Consider the following 10,001-nt stretch of genomic DNA (forward strand, 5'->3'; position numbering starts at 1 on the left):
CCAGTAAAACCAAACTCTATACCTCTAGACCACTTTGGATAGGAGGTCTCCATGCATTTTAGGACAGTCATTTGAGATTACAAAATCTCACAGTCTGTTATAAAACCAAAATACCCTTTCAAAATGCTCTGAAAAGCAGAAAGATTTTCCTTGTTGGTTCTTAAAAGTTGGCAGAAAGCTCTCTGTTACATTCAGGTAATTAAAATCTGAGTTTGGATAGTTGTCCTTGAACTGAAGCAAATATCTTATGACTTCTGTGTGCCAGGAAACCATGGAGATAATCTCTTTTCTGTCATAGAGCAATTTTGGAAAAAGTGCTCAATAGTTATTGTGTGACATTCAGCTTTTATTCTAATGGTGACACGGATGACATCTGCCAATTGCTGGCTGTGCATATTTTGTACTGTATGACCCACAGCATTCTAAATCCCTTTACTTCAATAAGCCAGTTTCTTACTGACTAGTTAAACTGCTGCAAGCTTTCAAGTGAGGAATGTTTCTTTTTTTTTTAACTTAAAATATTTTGATTTAGCATACATATGCTAACTCCTGTTTAAACCCAAATATGTGTCCTCTCTGCTTTTTCTACCGATTGAACTAAATCAGCTAATTACATGTTAAACCCAAATATATTTCTGGTTAGACAAAGCATAAAACACATAGAGATTAATGATTCCATTTCAGAAAAGCACTTCAGCATGTGCTTATTGAATCATCACCTTCATGGAAAATTCCATTCTGTTTCTACAGAAATTAATACAAATCTACCCTGGAACTTTGGCAGACTACAGTTTTTACTGTAAAAAGATAACCAAGGTGGTTGTGTGAAGTATGTTTTTCAAGTTCTTGTAAAATCAAGCAAATCAAGCTTCATTTTCACCCTATCTCTGAAACCCGCTTACAAGAATAGAAGTTACAGTCCTGCCAAATTTCAGTTTTTCATCACCTACCTATAAAACACTTAGGATGATTTTTAAAAGTACAACTATTCTATGTAAGAAAGCAACAACTTCTATTTTTAGTTCTGAGTTTTGCTAGTTTGAAAGCATCATATTTGTTTTTGGTGAATCTTTCATAAATGATCACCGGAGGGATTTTTGCCAAATGCTAAACAAAACATATACCTCTGGGGAGGGCTGTGAGATGAAAATATCCTTTAATTAAATGTCTTTAAGCAGTCTTAAAACTTGTTTTGTTCTACGCTATGCTCTTTAATAGAGATGTCTGAAGTCATCTAAAATATCTGGAAGTGCAATTTGTGCATATTCCAAACAACACCGATCATGCAATTCTCTTGTGGAAGGTTTACAGATCAGTCATGTCACCAAACCAAATACTTGTGAAGTATAACCATCCATGGTGACAAGCAAAGCTAAAGAGGCAACCAAACCCACTTTGCAGAAACAGAAGATTCAGGACAGAAAGTCAGTGGAAGAGGAAATGAGTTGTCAGCAGAGACTGACTTTAGGAAGGCGGCTCTAAGATCCAGCTGCACCGTAAGGCCAGATGCATCCTGCAGTTGCATGAGGACCTGGGAAGCTCTTGTCACTTCCCACCTGCAAACAGCTCCTAGAATTTTTCTTCTTTTGATCCCCTGAAATATGTGCCTTGTGGTTCCCACATACTTGATTATTTTGTTATATGTCGTAAAGGATCAAGAAGATTCAGTAGCTTTGCTTAGAGCTCCCACACACTTGATTTTTTTAAGTAGATCTGACCAACCCTATTCTATGTCCAGAAATCTCATACGTTTCTACAGTGCATATGAAAAATTACTGCACAGTAAATGTGAAATAAAATTGATACTTCCAGGAAGCATCAGACTTTTGTGCACATTGATATTTTGTGTACATTAACATGTAGTACAGCCCAGAAAATTCCAGAACGAGTTATGAGGCCCAGATATATCTGTATGAATCTTTGTTATACCACATCTGGCACTGGACTGATACACATGATGTTGAGAGCGCTGTGTGGCCCCACTGACTCAGCTTACAGCTACCTGAAAAGGATTTTTAAGCATTTTGCACATATGCAACATCTGCCATTAACCTGCTAAGCACTAGAATAAGCTGAAAGCTATCTCTAAGGATTCCAAAAGAATCCATTATAAATTATTTATAAATGTTTCTTGAGTAGAAAGTGTAACCTGAAAATCTTAGGCTAAGTTATTTCTATGCCATAAATCTTCTGAATCATGCCTGTAAGTTGTTCTTCATGTTAAGCGAATAGATGTTATATTATTTGAATTAGAAACTTTGTTATTAAATGTGACAAGTTCTGTTCTTATTTAAAGCAGTGAAATCCTATAAATTTCAGGCTTGAAAAAAATAGATCTGCAAAAATTGCCTGGCACTGAATTCTGATATTAATCTGGATTTCAGAGGTTTTGAGTCATGATAAAAAATATGCATGTTACCCTTATTGATAGTGGTAATTATGGCTGTTGCAGCCACTACTATTTTGAAAGCAGCTGTTGCCACCTGTGGCAGTGACATTCTCTCTGTCGTGGGAAAGGAGTGACCGCAGAGTACCTTAGTTATCTGGACAGCCTGCAAATGACCTTCTCTCTCTGACAATCTCAGTCCCTACTCCACATGTGGCCTAAGTATGCTTTCTAGGAGAGAAGAGACTGTATTTCTTTCATCAAAAGATCCATATTAAACTGTTCTGCTTAATTTTGTGTAATTTTCATTTTAAAAGAACACTGTCCTCACTCTCATTAATCTTAATATTTGGACTGTTCTATCATGATTTTGCTAATTTTGAATGCTTGAATGCAGCATCAGTCTTAAAGGACTGTACATCTTTATAGCTATAATGATTTTATTTTTTTAAAGAGACTATCAGGTACCTCTTACACAGTGTTCAGAACAGTTTGTGTTAATAAAAAAATAGAAGACTACCAGGCACAATCAAGTCAGACCACGTATCTTACAGCATGTGCGAGCTACTGCAAGAAAGCTGCAGAAAAGGAATGAAGTGCTGAGGAGTGTAGAGTTTGTGCAGCTGGTTTGGTTTGTCATCTTCAAATGGAGTCACCTTTCTATTCAAAGGACACCTCTGTCTAAAGCATATTCCTCTTATGGGGAATTTCATGAGGGCTGCACTTGGAAGACAAGTTTGTCTACATCGGCTTTGGCACTGAACTGAGATATGTTCAGAGGACACGCTGAAATGTAGGAATACTCTCTCATAAATCAAGTTCTGAATGTGATGATTTAAATACATCGCTCAAGTCACCTAAGATATGTTTAAGCTCACTATGATCATAAAAGAATTAAGGGAGTATTAAGAGGGAACAACTGTGAGCTGCATTTGACAGAGCTGTTATTCAGAAAAAGGGGAGACATTAAAACAGAGAGTACACAGGGCAAAACTGCAGGATGGGCCTCAAGCATGAACAAATGTCCGGGAGAGCAAAATCTTTGTGCTGTTGTTCCAAAAAAAGGTGAAAGGTGAAGACTAGGAAGATGCACAAAAACTCAGGCTGTGAAAGGAAATGGCTGACCTAAGCATGTTTCCCTGTGTCTGTTCCTGCCCAGTAGAAAGAACAAGAAGGGGCAGAAGACAGTGAGCAGCGCTGGTGCTGCAAAGGGCAGGACTCCAGAGTGTGCGTTCTCACAAGACAGCAAAAACTTGAGTGTTGCCATATGGGAACATGCTGAGATCAGTGGACTTGGTGACATCTGGTTAATAACATTAAATTGTRATTGTGGCCAAAGTGTGACTTCCCAAACATAATTCTGCTGAAAGGGAACAAATAAAGGATTTGGAAGCCCTTGTCACCAATCTGAGTCCCTTCACAATTTTGCTCTGCAAAATGTATAATTACCTATACCTTTGAGCCAGTTTCTAAGCAGGTGTAAATTCCTGTAGTTTATCTGATCCCAGAGTTCCAGTTACATGAGATTTGGCAACAGTCTGTTCACTCAGTAATCAAAACTAGAAGTGATTTAAAAAGTGGCAAATTGTCATATGATGGGATCAGGCCCCACATATGTTCAAAGTGCTTTACATACACTAACTAAACCAACAGATTCAGTCTTGGAACTAACGCTGATAACCGATTACTTAGGTTTCCACAGTTCTACACAAAGTTTCAGAAAAGTTTGCTTTACTGACAGTTCTTTGAAAGTGTAAATCCATCGTCTCTGGTAATATGTAAAGTTACAGCTGTGTTCAAGCGAAGCTCAAAATCTCAGTCTTGGAAGACTGCTTTGAAAGTCATTTCTCAAACTGATTTCTCCACTTGTTTAAATATTTACCCTGGTTGTTATATAGCTATTTAAAATGCATTATTCAGAAATGTACTTGCAGGGTAAAATAATTAAAAGTGAAGGGAGAGGCTACAACTGCTGATAAACATTCACACATAATGAAGTAAAAACACTCTTCATTTCAAAAATTTCCCCCCTCAAATTACAAATCTTAGTCTATGCCACAGATGAAAACAATCACATAACTTAGCAAATATTTTTGTGTTGCTGATACTAGCAGATCCAAAGAGATAATATGTGCTGAAACACTTCCAAGACTTTTCTCGTAATACCAGTGTTTGCCAGTAAAGAAAGAAAACTTGTGCTGGGGGCACCCCTTCCCAGAGAAATCTTAATCTCAGATAATAGACGTGTAGACTGAATATCACACATCATTTTAGAATGATAAAACCAGTGTAGCATTTTCGAGTTGAAGGTACAAGCCCTTAACAGCTGAAAAAAAGGATCGCCTTTTATTTTAGCAACATAGAGGTTTATGGGCAACTCTCGCGAAACTTGGAAACTTTATCCATATGAGGTTACTCATATACTATTCAAAGTTTATACTTGGAATGTGCACTTGTATTGTTGTGCAGAAAAGATTTCTCCTATAGCTTAATTGAAATTCTAGAAAGGTACCTTTGAACATTTTTCTTTTGTATTCTGTCTGTGCCTGGGCTTTCTTTACAGGCTACTCAGACAATCCAGTGTCCAAATTTCTCCTAAATGTCATGGGTTTTGAGTCATTCAATAACAAGCTACTAAATAGACTTGACGATATTAGAAAAACTCTATGCTATGAAAATATTGAACTCTCAGCCTGTTTTCTTGTTCTTGAATTCTGGAGACAGCAAACCAGATGAAATTCAGATGTTGATTTCTGTTTGTAAAGTGGCAATAAGAATTGCAGTGCTAACACATACAATAATAATAAGAGTCAGAGAATTTGTCTGCCAAAAGGCCAGCTAGTGACTTGAGCAGAATTTTTTTCCTATTTGCTTTCTTAAAATTCAAACAGGTTTTAACGATCACACTCATGCACAAATTTTGCTTTGTTTTAATTAGATGATATTACATAAATCAACACCCAGTTTCCTCTTCTGAGTAACAGACAGTCATTCAAGATTTCATCCACTTTCAGGCCTCAAGAGCAGCCTTGTTCATATAGCCAAACAGTATTATAGATTCAGAAACTACAGATTTGAGTTTGAGGTTTATTAACAGACTAATGTAGTATCATGGCAAAATAGCTAGATCCTGCTGAAGCAACATTCATAGATCATAACATAACGTTGCACCAGTTCTGTGGGCTTTGAATATACATTACTTTTAATCCAGTACTTTAGAAATTACCCCAAATTCCTTCTTCCTCCCTCACAGGTACCTTCAATGTTTACCTTTACCCTCTGGACAGAATTCAAAGTTGTTAAATCTTCTTAAGCTGATGCAAAGAATTCCAGAGCCCTTCCCAGACTGTGATTGTTTTTGCTATTAAATTCTGTAGTGCTGAGGCTTACATCTGCTATGAGTCAGCGGGCAGGAATGTTACTAAGGAGTTGCAGTTATCCAGACTCTAAATTGCAACGTAAGACGGAGAAGATGGTAATTTCGTGTCTCACACAGCACTTCTGAAATAAAAATAGATCATCCATTCTCTTACATTGCTGTGATCCAGGAAATTGCCTTCAGCATAACATTCAGCTATACACTTCAGTGCTTTCTTGAATCAGAGCCTAAATCTCTTAGGGCTCAGATGTACACAGAGAGCTTAACTGACACAGTTGACTTAGAAATTAAACACATTCACACAATACACTAGAAGTTACATATTAGAGCTGATAGAATAAGAAGAAAAACACAAAATAACAAATATAGTAGCACAGACAAAGCCAAAAGGAATAGGAAAAAAGGTAAAGAATCCTGTTTGATGTAAGCCAGTACATTTTAGCTAAATTGGAAGGCACCCAGAAACACATAATCTCAGTGATTTGGTTAGACAAATTTACTTTATACATAAGCTTTTTAGAGTCAGATGAATATATCAAAGAATTTTTAAAAATCTAATTTGTTTAGATTGCTTGCCTTCTTTCTATGTTGGCTCTTCAAACAGTTCAAAAAATGAGCATGCTTATAGGAATGCTTCTGGAAGAAGTGAACTCTAAGGAAATACTAAGCAAAAGCAATAAAAGAAGTTTTATATACCACAAATATAAATATTCACACTGTCAACCCATTTTAAAGACAAATACTTGATGAACACTTCCTTTGATTAATTTTTGGGGTCTTATTTGGAATCTTTTACATGGGAGTCTTTCTCTATACTAATTACATAAGACCAACTAACTAACTTCAAATTTTGAATTTCAAATTCTTAATAATTGCAATAATTTTCTCATGAGTAGCCTACATCATGAATTATTCAAAGGCATGTTCAACAAGTCATTTTTACAGAGAAAGCTACTGTGGTTGATGTTGTTCACAAGGAGAGAGATACCTGTTCATAGTGTGGCTCTTAACTTAGTTCATGCAGGTATAATGTGACCCAGTGGGTGGACTCTGAATCTAGAAAGTGGAAAAAAGATCCAGTATTTTAAACTCAGATTAATTAACTACTTATACAATTTATTAAAGGTTACGAGTAGATTTTCTATCAATTGAAGTATTTAAAGGGAGACTAGATGGCTAATCTAATAAAGATTACTAAACTCAGAGCAAGAATTACAAAGTTAGAGATGTGTATTATTCAGGATGTCTATAGGTTATACATCATTACAATGATTTTGCACGAATAAACATATTAAATATAAGATCCTCAAAGAGTATACAAATGGAAGCCATCTAAGCACAAAAGGAAGAGAGAAAGGTCTTAAAGCTCTTTCTCATACCTACTGGATGCATCAAACACTGAAAACTGGCAAATGCCATAGACATCAATATGGCCAGCTAAAGACCTGTCTGCTCACATGAATCTTGCTCATATTTGCTACTCTTGAGAGAGTTTGCACAGAAGTGAAGAAAAACATGGCGAGGATCATTAATTACTCTCATCATTTTTGACAAAACTATGTATAAAGAATAAAATGCTGTTCCTCACTTCTACACTAAACCAAATACCTGTTTACAACTTTCCATAAGCAAAGCAAGATCAGTCAATAGCATTAAATCCATCTTATATCTCCTGTGGATGTTTGAAAGAAACAGTTAACAACAGAAAGCAGTGGTCTTTGTTCTCAGTATTGGCACTCTCCGCTGAGTGCCTCCGAGGGTATTTCATCTGACAGACATTTAAGAACTTGTAAAATTAGTAAACACAAGTTAATGTGTTCCTAATATCATCCTTTTATCATTCAGATGCAAAAGAATTTGCAAGCACAAAGAAAGCTTTAATGGTACACTGAACTATCAGGAGTTTTTCCCTGATAAGCTGCAATGCAGGTATCAAGCACTATTTATAAAATGTGAAGCTTTATCTTTTCACGTGTGTATGATTCTTGTCCAGGAAAGTTTTAAATCATCTTCTGCTGCCATGTAGAAATACGGAAGGGTCAAAGACTGCATAACCATGAAATGGTAACTCCGTGCTTTCCAAAATGTACTTTCATTCCATCTGTTATGAATTAATTTGTTTACACTCTTCTCTCCATTGTTTTAGTTTGTGGAATTCTCAGGATAAATAGAAAACATGTAATGGACTCCATTTTTTTAGGATTGGCTGAAATCACATATTTGAAAATATGCATCCAGCACAAGGGAATAATTAATTAGTCTTTCACATATGCTAAACAAGTCGCAACAATAAAGAGACCATGCCTTTAAAAGGAATATGTTGCTTGGTTTCATAACTTAGTCACCAAGCTTTTTTCTGAGTATGAAACCTGACAGAACAGAGCTGTAATCAAAGATAAGCCGACCTCAGATTTATGCTTTCTTCACGTTGACCTAAAATCTCTGTATGTCCACATTTTTAAAGGTAGCTTCCTTTCCAAAATGATGTGTAGAATTTTTTACAGACTGATTTAAAAATTACCTGGTATGTTTACAGGAAAATCTGGTTAAGTAGTTATCATAATCGGCAATGTGCCAGTTACCAGAATAATATTATATCTTCACATTGTAAGTCTTTTCCACAAATAATTGCCTAAGAGGTTCACACACATGTGCTATGGGTGTTTGCACAGCTGACTGACATGTTAAAAGGCTTCCAGCTTTGCAGGGGAGACTACAGATGAAAGCGAGTACAACTGTCAGCTTGAGTGGAGATAGTTTAGATTGTTCAACAATTCGCTTTGACTGTATTTGCTTAAGAGATAGCCCACACATTCAAGAGAGTAAAGTGATCGAAAAATGACATGGGATTTAGCTAACAACTTGGACTGCTGTAAAAAATTCTCTCCACTAAGTTTTTGAAAGTTAAATATAATTAATTATTTGGAGTCACACATAAGAAAACAGAGTATGTTGTACTTACTTCAGTGTTAACAGGTTCTCAAAGCTCTCTCTCTCTAAAGCCATTTGCCTTTTCAGGATTTATTTGGAATAATCTATACCAATTTAACAGGAGTCCAAATTAATTAAATGACTGCAACTCAGGTAAGGACCTGGATTGTCTCCTTCATACATGAGGCTTGCACCAAAGTATTGAAATAGCTACAGAASAAGACCAAGCTAAAGTGAAGTGAAACACTTTTGATGGATGATGGACCTCCTTGATGCAATTCTGGTTATTCTGGTTATTCACAGGAAAGCACATGGACACCTGTTTTACCGAGCATAAAGGAAATCAACACAAGGTAGCAGGATTATTGTTCACTGTTGCAATTCTCCACTTACTCAGCGCTCTACCCAAAGCTCTCTCACCGTTTTCTCAGGGTTACTCTACAGATGATTTTCTGCCTCTCTGTAGGACTCTGCTTCTTTCATTCCACTGACATGCATAGTTCCATGAGGTAACATTCAGCGTCATTTCAGACTTCACGAAAGCTACTTTAGCCCACATGACCCAACACAGGCTTCAGGCTACTTCAGTTTACTTCTTTCAAGTAGACAGTGGCCATTATTGTTTCACTTGCCTGTTCCTTTAAGGAATGTAATTGGTGAGCTTTTTACATTTTCCCTTAGATAAAATGAGGGTAATTATATTAATTGCCTTAATAAATGCTTTGAAGTCTACTGATGAAAAAGCTAAGCAATTCTTGCTATCAATTTATTCCTTAAGAAGATTGATAAGTTGAGTCTTGTGGTTTTGGAATAGCAGTTCTGTCTTTTCTTCTTTGGGTTTTTCTTTGATACGATAAAATATTATTCAAATTACATCCCTTTGTATCAGTCTGCTGTAAAAAATATCAGCTTTTTGAGCAATGGCCACTTATGGGAAAAATAATAATGCATAAACACTTCAGGCCTTAAAATTTTATTTTCAATTTAGAGTAGGATTTAGTATGTTCTGTTTGAATTAGGAAAATAGTTGAAAATAGTGGGAAAAATGGATGATAGACAAATGATAAGAAACAATAATGCATTTGTTTGCCACTAAAAAAAAAGACCAACTGCTAACCTCTGCAAATATGTATTTCAACTGCACTGTAATCATCTGTCAGCCAGTTACAATCAATCATTGTGTTGCATCACTCCACTAGCAGTAATCTCTGTGTGCAAGGTAATAACAAATTTACCAGATGCACTTATCAATCTTTAGCACATTTTCACCATGAAGTTCCATTTCTCTATTTGCTTTTATGTTGT

General features: G+C 36.1%; 1 long non-coding RNA gene across 1 annotated transcript; it reads right to left on the reverse strand.

Moving 5' to 3' along the window:
• Window positions 1-5,381: 5,381 nt before the first annotated feature.
• Window positions 5,382-9,148, reverse strand: LOC112969373. Its single transcript, XR_003254705.1, has 3 exons — window positions 9,117-9,148; window positions 6,754-6,821; window positions 5,382-5,887 (listed from the first exon to the last, which is right to left on the reverse strand). It is a non-coding gene; the product is annotated as an uncharacterized LOC112969373 (long non-coding RNA).
• Between the last annotated feature and the right edge of the window lie 853 nt (window positions 9,149-10,001).

The sequence above is a fragment of the Apteryx rowi genome, unplaced genomic scaffold (assembly GCF_003343035.1).
Source record: "Apteryx rowi isolate R43461 unplaced genomic scaffold, aptRow1 scaffold_344, whole genome shotgun sequence".
Classification (NCBI taxonomy): Eukaryota; Metazoa; Chordata; class Aves; order Apterygiformes; family Apterygidae; genus Apteryx; species Apteryx rowi.